Here is a 13,043-nt window from a genome sequence, read left to right on the forward strand (position 1 = left end):
TGAACAAATGCTCTTGTCATATGATAGGGCATCTCTTGGGTATATTCCCTGGAGTGGTATTGCTGGGTCTAGGGGCACTGAACTGAACAGAGAATTCTCAGCAGAGGAAGTTCAAATGGCCAAAAGACACTTAAGGTCATGCTCAACCTCCTTAGCGAACAGGGAAATGCAAATCAAATCAACTTTGAGATATCATCTTACACCTGTCAGAATGGCTAAAATAAAAAACTCCAATGATAGCCTTTGCTGGAGAGGCTGTGGAGGAAGGGGTACCCTCATCCATTGCTGGTGGGAATGCAATCTTGTGCAACCACTTTGGAAATCGGTGTTTCGGTTTCTCAGGAAATTCGGGATCAACCTACCCCTGGAGGAATTATTTTAATTCTTAAATCCTCCCTTCATTTTTATGAACCATGAAGCTTCAGCAATAATCCTTGGGAAACATGACTATTGAGCGGTTCTTAATAGAAATAAACTTTCAGCATGAACATCTCAGAGTTCTCCTGACATTTTAATTTCAATAAAGGGTTTGATGAAGCTGTTAGGCTATTAGCTGAGGGAAATGAATTCATGCTTTTAGCCCTGATTTAAAACTCAATACTGAACATGTGTTTTTGTAATGGCCATGTCATTCTTTGCCTTCTGTATACAGCCTGAGCTTTCTTAGTAAGGCTATAGGATATGAATATTTAAAAAAAATAGTGTAGCATTCTATGTAAAGTTCACCTAAATAAGCTAAAAGGAGTGGATTGAATGAAGCTCCAGAATTTACATTACCAGAAAGGCTGGTATAGAGTATTTTGTCCCATATATTCGTCACTGCGATGGCTAGTCTTGGCTGTCAACTTTACTAGATCTGGAATCAAGTTAGACTAGCTAATTAGAAATATGAGAGGGGCTTGGTTTTTTTTTTGAAACAGGTTATTTGAAGTGAAAGGAACCACTTCTCATGTGAGAAGCACTTGCCAATGTTAACCAAGACATACGGAAGATGGAAGGCAGAAACTTTACCTTTTGTCTGCTTGCCTTTACTCTCTCTGGAAAGTTTATATGTTCGGAGACTGCCACCCCTGCCCTCATTCACAGATATTAGAATCAGCATCTTATGGATTCAGTGACTACTAGAAGCTCTCCAAGAATTCATTGAGCCCTCAATACCAGGTAAAGAGCGGTGAGACATCCAGCCCCATGGACTAAGAACTTCCAAATTCTCAGTTTCTCTGGTGTCAGACAAGCATTTTTGGACTACTCAGACAGTATCATGCAAGGTTGTTTGTGTGCCTCTAGAGAACCCTTAATAATATAGTTGATTGATTCCTGTTAGGAAAAAACAATACCGCATAAGATGTCTTTGCAAAGGTACCTCTATAGTCTACGTAGTGGCATTCTTTGCCACTCTCTCTTTCCTTTAATTTGAAAATCAGAGGTCACAAAGGATGTTTACCTCTGATTACACATAGTAATTATGACAAATAGACTTTAATGGCATTGAGGTAGCATTTAATATCAAAGGGAAGCCCAATAACTAAGGAAGTTCTCTATGGAATATGACCCTTGATATTGATAGGACTATACTTTTATATCTCAATTTCTTCGTTTTGAGATGGTAGTAAGACAGCTTCTTTAAATAGAAACAAACACTTCCTCAAGGAAGGTCAATATCCTTTATCTGATTTGTTCTGCCATAAAATCCCCATTCTTCTCTACTCAAATGGCTTCGCATAATTCCACTCATCATATTAGAAAATAATCAACATAGAACCAGTATTAAGCCATGTTTACTAGATAATTAAATTTCCTAAGGAATATGGAGTGCCATAATTAAGTAAACTGGGCGACCAAATTTTTCTTTCATTTTTTTTTTTTTTGAGCCAAGGTTTTCATCAGCAGTTTCAAAAAGACAACACTGGGAGGATAGATATCTTTCAAGAAGTATCATAGCAACCTATAAAATGAACCAAATAAACTTGTCCTGCTAAGGCCTCTAGACAGTACTGCAGTGCTTCAGCAAGAACTAGGCAATGCCCAGTAATGGAGAATAATATAAAAAATAAAAACTCAGTTATACCCTCTGATCCTTAAAATAAAAGAATATCTTTTTGCTTTCTTCTCATGGAGAAACTTCTTTCTGAAGACTTCTCCCAGCCAGAGTCGGCTGCCCCAGTTCCCTTGGAAAGTATTACTTTCTCAATCACCATGTTTTGGGAAGAGTGAAAGATCTCAACTACATATTGTTTCTCTCCTGTAATCACATATTTTCAAAGAGGAGACAATTGAGTTTTTGTTTCCACATAGCTGTGGTCAAGTGTTATCCTTCTCAGTATGGAAATAACCGGAGAAATCTGGGAAACTTGGAAGGGATGTATCAGCAAAGTCATGTGCACAACAAATCTAAAACAAAATTTTGTAATTCAACTGTTTAGGAAGTAAAGATGATACTTACGTTGTCTTTTATCTCATTCTTACCATTAAGAATCCTAATCTTTCCATTAGTTCTGAATATGAATGAAAACAAAGTATTAATTATTGATCATATAATATCAATGCACACTCTTGGGTATTCACACAGATATCAATTTGAACTGGAACCTATCATTTCATTATCATTTCATACCTTCAAAATGCCCAGTGTTCTATGCTAAGAAAACCCAGGTACTTGCGCGTATGTCTTTAAAGCAAACTTGTATTGGGGAACTAAGTCTCAGCAGGTGATACTAAGTAAAGCTGGTAATGGAAAGAAATTGTCATTTCCAAGTACTCAATACCTTAAGATATTACCTTAGTTAATCTACTTCATTTTTATTACATATAAAATAAATATAATACCAATATAAGTAACTTCTGGCAAGAAGTAAATAAGAAAATCTCGAGCACATCAGACTATCTTCAGTAAATATTGATTTCTATTTTGCATCAAACTTCCTTCATCCTTCCTCCAGAATAACAGGAAACATATTGCCTAATTTCATTAAGCATATAATTCTACCAAGTTTTCCATCACACAATGCTGGAAATTGTCCTGTCTATTTAACCCTTGATTTCAGGTTTCATTTATAACACCCCTGGGTCATTATACTTTATTTTCACCTCTTGTGTATCTACACTAATAATAATTTTTAATGTAACATACAGCCTTATTATTCCTTGTTTACAGCTTGTCTGCTGTGAGAATGTAGCATTTGCAGAGGAGGATATCAATCTGTTTTAGCACTGCATGATAAAAGTCTAGCACAGTCCAGGCATCAAGTATTTTGTTAAATAAATCAATAGAAGAACAAAAGTGTCAATATTGTTTAAATAAATGTCACATGAAGGTAGTAGCAGACAAAACTTCTGTCTGTTTAATTTAAAATATCAAGGTGATACACAGGAATGTGAACCTGTTAATACAAGAAAAAAATAACCACAGCTGAAAAATATCTTACCAGGTAAGCTTCATTCTTTTGAAGTCAAGGAACACCCTCTAGAATTGAATTTGAAGTGTGGCAGCAGAAATTACGTCAGTAAGCCAGCATCATAATATTTATGTGTGACTAGCCATACCTCATCATGTCTTGCACTCAATAGTAGCATAAGTAGCTTGTGCTACTCAATTAAAAATATTTAAATTAAGTTTTTATATCCTGAATATTTCTGTATTCCTGAGAAAGAATGTACTTAGCCCTGTAAGCTTCCCTAAAGGCATACTTGAATATTCAAAGGAGGGCCATTCATTGTGCTGTGTATGATCTGCCTGAGTCAGAGGCCAATCTTCTTAATGATGTGAGCCATATATTTACAGCCCCTCCCTTTCCACTTTCAAATTGTTAGTAAAGAGGCTGCTGTGATATTTAAAAAGCACTACTTAAAATACAGATTGTTTCACACAGGAAGCTATAAAAGTAATTCACTGCTTTTTTAAAATCTTTAAGCTAATAGCATCCTTTGTTAGAAAACCACCCCAAATGGCCAGTCTTGATGTTCTCTACAAGAACTAATAATATGGAAAGCTCAGAACAAAATGCAGCAAATTCTTTCTTGGAGGGGGGTGTAATACAACATAGGAACTGATTGTATCAAGGGACATTTATCATTATACTTAACTCTCAAGACATGAAAGCAGATGCATTAGACAATTAATTTTACTTCCTTTAACAGAAAGGCATTTTTATCAAGATGAAATATATATTTAAGTGTAAACAATATGGGTATTGGCCTAGATTAGTTGGTAAAACACAGATGTTAGCTCTAGTCTGACCAGCGTTTAAATCCCACTTCAGCTATGTATTGTCTCCCCCCACTTAGCTGATTTGTTTATAGTACTGCAATGCTATTTTCAGTCTATAAGTTAAGCAAGTTATTTGTACTTGAATGATGATCTCCCAGTTATAGATAATGTAGAAAATGAGCCACATTGCCTAGGCCTGGGGGCTTGCTCAGTTATATCTGCCGTTAATATTGTTATTACAAATTCATATAATTGCTAGCTTGATGTAGTCCATGACCAAATAGCACTGCTGGCTGTTGAAGCTACCCCAGCTGTCTTAACCTTTTTACAGACTGTTTATTCAACCTTTCTACTGTTTTCTTCATATATGCAGGTTCTTGTGCAGTTCTGTTTTACGATTTTCTTTAATTTTATTTCAGTATTTATGTCCTTCAATTATGAAATGAAAGATAATGAATAACAAAACAATCTATTTTTAATCCCATATTTTCTCCCAGTTACATCTCTGTTATCCTTTATTTCTCATGCAAACTCCTGAATAGACAGACTTTACTGCTTTCCATTAAATCATTCTTCAATTTCAACCTTTAATTGGCTTCTCCCTTTACAACTCCAGGAAACATCGGTCACTAAAATCAGTAGCAACTGCCTAGCTGTCAAGTGCAGCAGACCTCTCTCCTTCGTTCCCTTACATGGATCTAATTCTTACTGCATTTGTCAGCCTTCTTTTCCCACTTGCTATCCTCACACACCATGGTTCTATATTTATGAGTCTCTTTCTTTGCTACCATGCAAATATTGTACTTCTGTGATACCTGCATTAGACTATTCCTATTCTACATACATTTTCAGGTCACTTCAGAAGATGTATGATTTCTGAGAGAAGAATCAGAAAAAGAAAATATAGAGATGGATGAGCAGGTTCTTCTGTTTATTTTGCCTTCGCCACCCAAAATTCTGAAATTATCGATATGAGCCACCACTATCTGGGTGTCGTGCATACTGCTCAGGCAATGTACCAGTAGAGTTATATCCCAGGCCAGCTTTGAATTTTCATTTGCAAACATCACCCAGACTTCCTCTTACATCTTGAACTCAGCATGTTCATCACTTCCGCCTTTAATTTCTCTCTGCAATCATTTTTTTCTATGTCTTTCATCATTTAGAGCTCACTACTAAAGATGTAATCAAATGGTGGTACAGGAAAGCCATGACTATCCCCTCTCCTTTACTCAAGCTTCCAACCTGTGATGCCCACCAATTGACAGAGCATAGATTTCGCAGCCAAAGTGTTTTAAAACTATCACCTCCTCTACATTGTTCTGATAAGCACTACATACAAAAGTCTTCATAATGCTTTCTCTAGGCAACTCCAGTTGCACCCTTATTTGCTTTACCTTCCAAACTGTCCTTATTTAACTGCCATAATTATCTGTTTCAATGTAACTGATTTTACCAATTACTTCCTAAAATTTATTTGCCCATGCACTCATTTATAAGTCAAATCATCTTGGAGCCTCAACATAATAGTAACTGTCCCTGTTTTCATGCATGTCAATCCATAATCATCTCACATTTTTAATTCCCCAGTCATTGCCAAACCACTGAATTTACTACATACCTTTCTAAAAGTGAAAGTGTATAAGAACCAGAAATTCCACCTGTACCAAATACACTTTACAGTAATGCTGACTCACAGGCATGAGTACTAGATCATATGAGGTTCCACTGGATTCTACATATATACACAAATATATACCTATGTATATATAGAAATATAGAGAGAGATGGACAAATAAAAAGAGGTAGTCAGATGGGTAAAAATAAATTTCTATACAATAATATTAATGAATAAATTACAGCTTCATGCTCTATTATGGATGACTTTAATAAATCTAAGAAAACAAAGACTAGATATGGTTAATAATACACAGTAGATTTTAAACACAGGCAAAGCCAATTAGTATGTTAAACGTTGAAATATGTTTTTGAAAACAAGGAAAATTAAAGTCCTGCCAAACTTATGGAGCCACACACAGATATATGTATATTTGTATATATTTAATACATATATAAATATGAATAAGAATATATGTGGAAATATATTCATGCCGAGAAAGAAATATTTAAAATAAAATTCCTATGTAGTAATGCTTATCTGTGAGACAATTTTTTATTTATTTGAATTAATCAAGCTCATCTTTTTGTATCAATAAAGATTGAGACGATTTATATATTTTTTAAAGTGATCATCCAAACCATACTTGCATATCTATCTTTACGCACAATGTACTTTGTATATCCCAAAACTCTCTCATAGTTTGTTTTTTGGTTCTTTGATTGACATCTTCTCATTTCTCACAAGCTTTAGCCCTTGGAAAATACTGATTTATTTTTATTTTTTTGAATCTGAGATTTCAGAATCTAGATAAGAATGAATTTACTTAGCAATTGATATTTTGTGAGTGAATTATTTCACTTGACATTGTGCTCTACAAAGATATCTGCATTCTCCCAGATAACTGGGGTTTTCCTCTAAGGCTGAGATCAAGCCTCACAGAGTATTCCAGTCAGGACTTGACCATAATTCTAAATTTTCTTAGGTGTCCCTAAAATTACCAGTGCCCCCAATCAACAGGAAGAAGTCTAAAGAACTATATCCACATTCCAAAAAGAAAATGGATTATGGATGTTTGTGTTTATTTAGATTGTTGGTTACAAATTGTTATGGATAATAGTCAGGAAAAAAGCTAAACAAAGGAGATTAGATTCAGAGATATTGTTTTGGAAAGAAAAAGTGGGAAAGCCTTGTGGGAAAATTGTCTTGTACTCTGTAAAGATTTGTTTCTTATATGTGTTGAATAAAACACTGATTGGCCAGGAGCCAGGCAGGAAGTATAGGCAGAGCAACCAGAACAGGAGAATTCTGGGAAGAAGAAAGGCTCAGTCTGCAGTCATTACCCAGATAAAGAGGAAGCAAAATGAGAACACCTCACTGATAAAAGGTACCAAGCCATGTGGCTAACACAGACAAGAATTATGGGTTAATTTACGATGTAAGAGTTAGTAAAAATAGACCAACCAGATTATAATTAATGTAGGCCTCTGTGTATGTCTTTGGGACTGAACAGTTTGGGGACCAGGTGGAACAGAAAGAAACCTCTGTCAACATCTCAGAGACATTTTTTGATTGGCTGGAAGTTGCTTCGAGCCATGAAGGCTACTACTTGATGCAAAATTACCATGTATCAGAATAGTATTAACAATGACAAGAAATCCTTCACATATTGTTTTCACTGTCCATTCCCCAGGAAACCATGAGAGATTCTTACTCCTCTTTCTCCATTCATTCTTTCTATTTCTCTTTTAAAAAAATACTTCTATTTATTTTTCAATTTTCTATTCATTGTTAAATCATTATGATTTGAAATTCTTATCCAGTGTAGCACTTAAGCCTTTAACATTTCTGTTCATGGAGTATGTTAAATTAACTGACCAGTTTTTTAATTTACATATGATTATGGTTCTTAGTATTCAGTTTCTTTAAAAGAGAGGTGGGAAAATAATCACGCCTGGAAAACTCCACTAATTATATATAAACAGTAAGTAATTTTGTGTCTGTAGTTAATAACATGGTATATCAAATTCAGGTACACTTCTGCCACTACAGTTAATAATAATAATACTCAGCACTTAGAGAAAAAATTAAGTCAAACACTACTATACTGTACATGCTTAGAGAAAAATAAATCGTTGTGCCCTAATGGAAAAAAATAAGATGAGAACAAATTTTTTTCCTACTTTTAAGAAAAGGAAATCAAAGGAATTGAAAGACATATACTTTTCTATTTTATATTCAACAAATTAATATGGACCTAGACAGTCTTTAAAATGTAGATATACAATCAAAATGAACAAAAATCCTTCAAAACTTTCTATGGAAGATCATTATTCTTGCTTGTTTTTAAAGTAAAGGCCTTGCTTTACAAGCAAGCAGTCACAAGTCAGGTAATTCTTGAGTTTCAGTTCATGAAAATCCTTTCATGTTTTTTCCCCCTTTCTGTATGGAAGTAACGATGTCAAAATCTCATCCATGGTATCAGAGTTTAATCAGAATGTTGTTCAGACTCAAATGAAAAACACAGCCTCCCTTGGGCTTCTCATCCATAATAAAATCACTGAGATATGAAGAGTCCTGTGATGAGGGCTTTTAAGGTTCTGGCCATTGGCAAATAAGAAACCAATTGAGATTTGTTTTTCAAGAAGATGGTGTAATATTCCTATAGCTTGATATTAGGAGAAAAGCCAAAACCCAAATTGTGGACCATCTGGAGAAGAAATATAATGAAGAAAGCCAACAAAAATATAATTACAACAACTGGCTTAGAAATAACAACTGCATTTATTAAGAACAGCCTCACTATGTATGCAAGAACAAAGTTTGACTTGAATTTCTATTACAACCATGGGAGTAGGATAAGAAAATATGCTTGGATACTCAACCCTATGAGCAGGAGATATGAAAATTTTTAGTAAAATTCTTATAGGTCAAAAATCGACAGTTATAACTCTATCATATTATTTACCAAACGAGTTAATATTTTGCTGATAGGTAGGATTTGATATTAAGTCTATCTGGGAATACATAAATTAAGTACATTTATATTCTTCAAGAAACTTAAAGCTATTTCTGTAAACAATAAAAATACAGTGATATCCATTCCCCCAAAGAAAGACATTTCTGAAAACTTAAAATGGAAGGTCTCTGTTTAAGAATAATTTTATTAATCCAGAGTCAGATGTACTAATTGAGAGTGTATATTAGTCATGATGTCACTAAGAACAGTAGTTACAATTAATGTGTTCTCATTGTGTGCAAACAAATTTTCATCAACTTAGTATTTGTGGCAGACACTATGATAAATATGAGTACTGAAATAAACAGAAAAATGATCATCTACCTTTTTATACCCACATATAACCGGAGAGGCAAACACATTTAAGTGATGGTACCTGATTCAGAGAACAAAAAGCAGAGGGCATAGTAGACAAAAATAGGAACTAAAGAATGCTGTGAGTGGGAGAAATAGTCTTCTCCAAGAAAAACACAATTGGTTATCTAATACTCAAAGGTCATTCCTGAAGGGACAAGTACAATCAACACTATAAAAATAGAAATGGTTATACTCAGGAGTATACATATATGTACCTATGTGTTAATGTATATTAACATATCATAAAATGAAATGTTATTTTATAAAAATTAATGAAAAGAGGAATGATGAATTTGAACGACAGCAAGAAGGGATATATGGGAGTGGGTGGAGGGAAAAAGAAAATGAAAAAGGATACAATTTTATTATAATATAAATCAAAAATGCTTAAAATTGAGTGATAAAACTATAAATATCTGTAAGTACATGTTTACCTAAGTTGAAATACAAATAAATATGTCTTTGGAAAATGGAGAGTGGAAAAATCCTTGAACAAAGGTGCTCTGACTTGAAAAACTGTCCTTCTAGGATCCATTCAGTCCCTAAGTATGCATAAACGAGCATGACAATGATTCAGAGCAATGGAATAAGGTCATCCAAAAAGAAAAGACAAAAAGAAAAGAAAAGAAGAGATTGAATGGGTGAATTAATTAATTAATTAATGAGAGAAAGAAAGTTATCTTTACCCTGATATTGCTGGAGAAAGACTTTTCTGTCCTTTTTCTTCTTTTCTTTCTTTCCGTTTATTGAAAGAAAAGATTCAACTCAAGGCTATTACTATATAATTAATCACACCTTACATCTTGACTAGTCAATACACTGACTAAATCACGTCATTTATGTTTATCAGATAAAAAGGAATATATGATACAGAAAGTTCTTGTGTATATGATCAAATTACTCTCTTAGCTTTTATGGGAGATTGATATCTCAATTGATAACTCAGACCTACTCTTGTTTTACCTGTATGCAAAATGTGGGTGTTTTATCATCCATTCATTTTCTATGATTCACACTGTATTATTTTCTGTTTTATGATTTGGTCAATATCCAACTATACCACATTGTATTGAAGAATGCACTTCCTTTCTTCACTCAGAGTAGCATCTGGCTCTTGCTACTGCACCCTCTTTAATTCCTTCCTCTCAATTACATCTTTCTCTGTGTTGTCCTTGTCAGAAAAGGAAGTCATTCATTTTTTTCTAGGAGTTTGCTATGGCATCTATGACACTTCTGTCCATTTTCATGATTTTTTAGGTTAAAACTCTAAGAATTCCCACAACTTTCTATCTGGATGGCACTGCTGTGACTGTAGATATTAATTACTTGTATGATACTTAATTACTTGAAAGAAGAAAAGCCTCTTTCTTGAATAAGAAGCCTAGGAGGAATATGAACAGGTCTCTGATTCTTCACTGAACCTGCCTGGATAGGTTTCAACTCATGGTCTGTACACACAGCACAATGTAAAATGATTGATTGTTCTCTGACAAATGACAACATGTAGAGAGAATTTTCTGGCCTGCCCAGTCCCACAGCCACTCAGTTCCAAAGAAACACACACAGACCTATATTAATTATAAACTACTTGGCCAATTAGCTTAGGCTTAATATTACCTAGCTCTTACAACTAAAATTAACCCATAATTCTTATCTATGTTCAGTCACGTGGCTTGGTAACTTTTCTCAGAAAAGCATTCTCATTTTGCTTCCTTTGCATTTGCCTGGTGATTGAGTGCCTTCCTTTCCTCATCCCAGAATTCTCCTTTTCTGGTTGCCTCACCTGCACTTTCTGCCTGGCTACATCCCAATCAGCTTATTATTAAAACAATATGAGTGGGAAGTCTTTATAGTATACAAGGACATTATCCCATAGCAACAACATATCTTTGGAAATTGTTAGCGCTTGGTATGAAACAACAAACATAGGATTTAGACATGAATTGGTCTGTTTCTTTTTCTAATCTTAGCACAGAGAAGTCTGGAATATGTGCAGACTATATCATGTTTATCTTCAAGTGGTGTTTTATTCTTTGTCTTGTAATGTTTGCAAAGTTATTATGGCACCCAAGTATCTACAATGGTGTCTTTATGTTCTGTACTATCAGGATAATGATTTACCATGACTGCATTTTCTGTTCTGATTGAATGAGTTTATTTAATATACAGCAAGCACAAGAGAAAAGGAAAAAGCAAGTAGTAGACATAAAACACTTGAGATACAGGGCAAAAGATCATAAAATAAGGTGCTCAGCACAACCACTAGATATGCCTAGAGTAGAAAAATTAAGGAAATAAATATAAGGTAGAATCATTAGATGGAGTACTCCCAATGCATTGGAAACAGAGACTGAGGAAATTCTTTTGAAGCAGATAACAGGAACTCTCCATCAAATGTCCATGGCAGAAGATTGCTGCTCTGATGAGATTTCAAATACATTAACACCATCCAATAAGGCACTTACAGCCATCCAGGAGAAATGATTGTGAGAGCCTTGAAGCAGTCTTGTTGAATTTTCTATCAGTTTTTGAGCAGGGCAAAGCAAACATTTTCTTTATCAAGAAGGTAATAGTTTAATCTTCCTCTTTCAGAAACATTTGCATTATATTTAAGAACAATAGAAACTAAAGCTGGGTTTAGTTTCCCTCTCATCTTATCTCAAGGAGAATGTTTCTATATTCTTCCTTTTTTCTTGTCACTGAGTTAAGGGACCAGCTGCTCCAAGACAGGGAGTTTTGAAGAAGACAAGGGAAGACACCTCATTACCAGAGTCCGCTTTGCTTGCAACAAGCTTAACTAGCACAGGAGAATTTTCTAATTGTAAAGTATATTTTATTATATTTCCCTAGCGGTTTTATGACACTGCTGTTTATTTTCAAGTTATGCCAATAATCACTTTGGAAATATGATCAATTATGATCATTTTTTGATAAATGCACATTGTCATTTCAAATAAAGATTATTCATGGTTGCACAATGTGTTATTCTTTGAAGAGGCTATGGGAATGTCTTAGAGTAAGTATCTCATAGCATCATTTACAACATACTGTGAATACCTAAAAATGTTTTCTTAAAACATGTATTAGTTTATTACCTCAGCTGTAACTTATTTTAGTGTCCTGCTATCTACCCAAAAAAAGCACACTAGATATACTCATGGAAACTAATAATTTAGATTTATTGAGAATATCATTGTCGCTAGCTCAAATATTCAAATGCTAATTATTGCTGTTTTGTTTCCCAGTATCGTCTCCACTTTTTCATACTTAATACATTGAGAGCCAACATCTGACCACAGTAATTCCTTAATTCAAATCCTGTGTTTCAACTTCTCCGATTTCAGAAAATATATCGCTCCACTCTGTAACTTTTGGTGATTTTATATAATATTTATTTTTATTATTTGTGCTTTTATTTGTTTTTTATTTTTTATTGAAAATATATTTTGGTACAAGATATTGTAAACATTTTTCCTTCCCACAACACTCCCCACTTCCCCAGTCAGCAAAATCCATACCCTTTATTTCTCTCTCTCAATAGGATACAAACAGGCATCTAAGATGATAATATATAATAAAATAAAATTAAATTAAAAAAAAAACAGAACATGCTAGGACAAAACAAACAAGAAAATAGGCCAAAGAAAACATTCAAGAAACACATATAGACTCAAATACACACATTCTTATACAGAAAAATCCCATAAAAATACAAATCTGGAAATCATAATATATACGCAGAAGACCTGAGGAATGCAAGGTTGGGGGGAAGAGAAAGAAAAAAAAACCTTACTAAGCATTGTTAGACAAAGAGCCTCCAAAAACGAATCTTCCCGTTCTTT

This window comes from Microtus oregoni, unplaced genomic scaffold (assembly GCF_018167655.1).
Source record: "Microtus oregoni isolate MIOR12 unplaced genomic scaffold, Mior012 000043F_ref0000047, whole genome shotgun sequence".
Classification (NCBI taxonomy): domain Eukaryota; kingdom Metazoa; phylum Chordata; class Mammalia; order Rodentia; family Cricetidae; genus Microtus; species Microtus oregoni.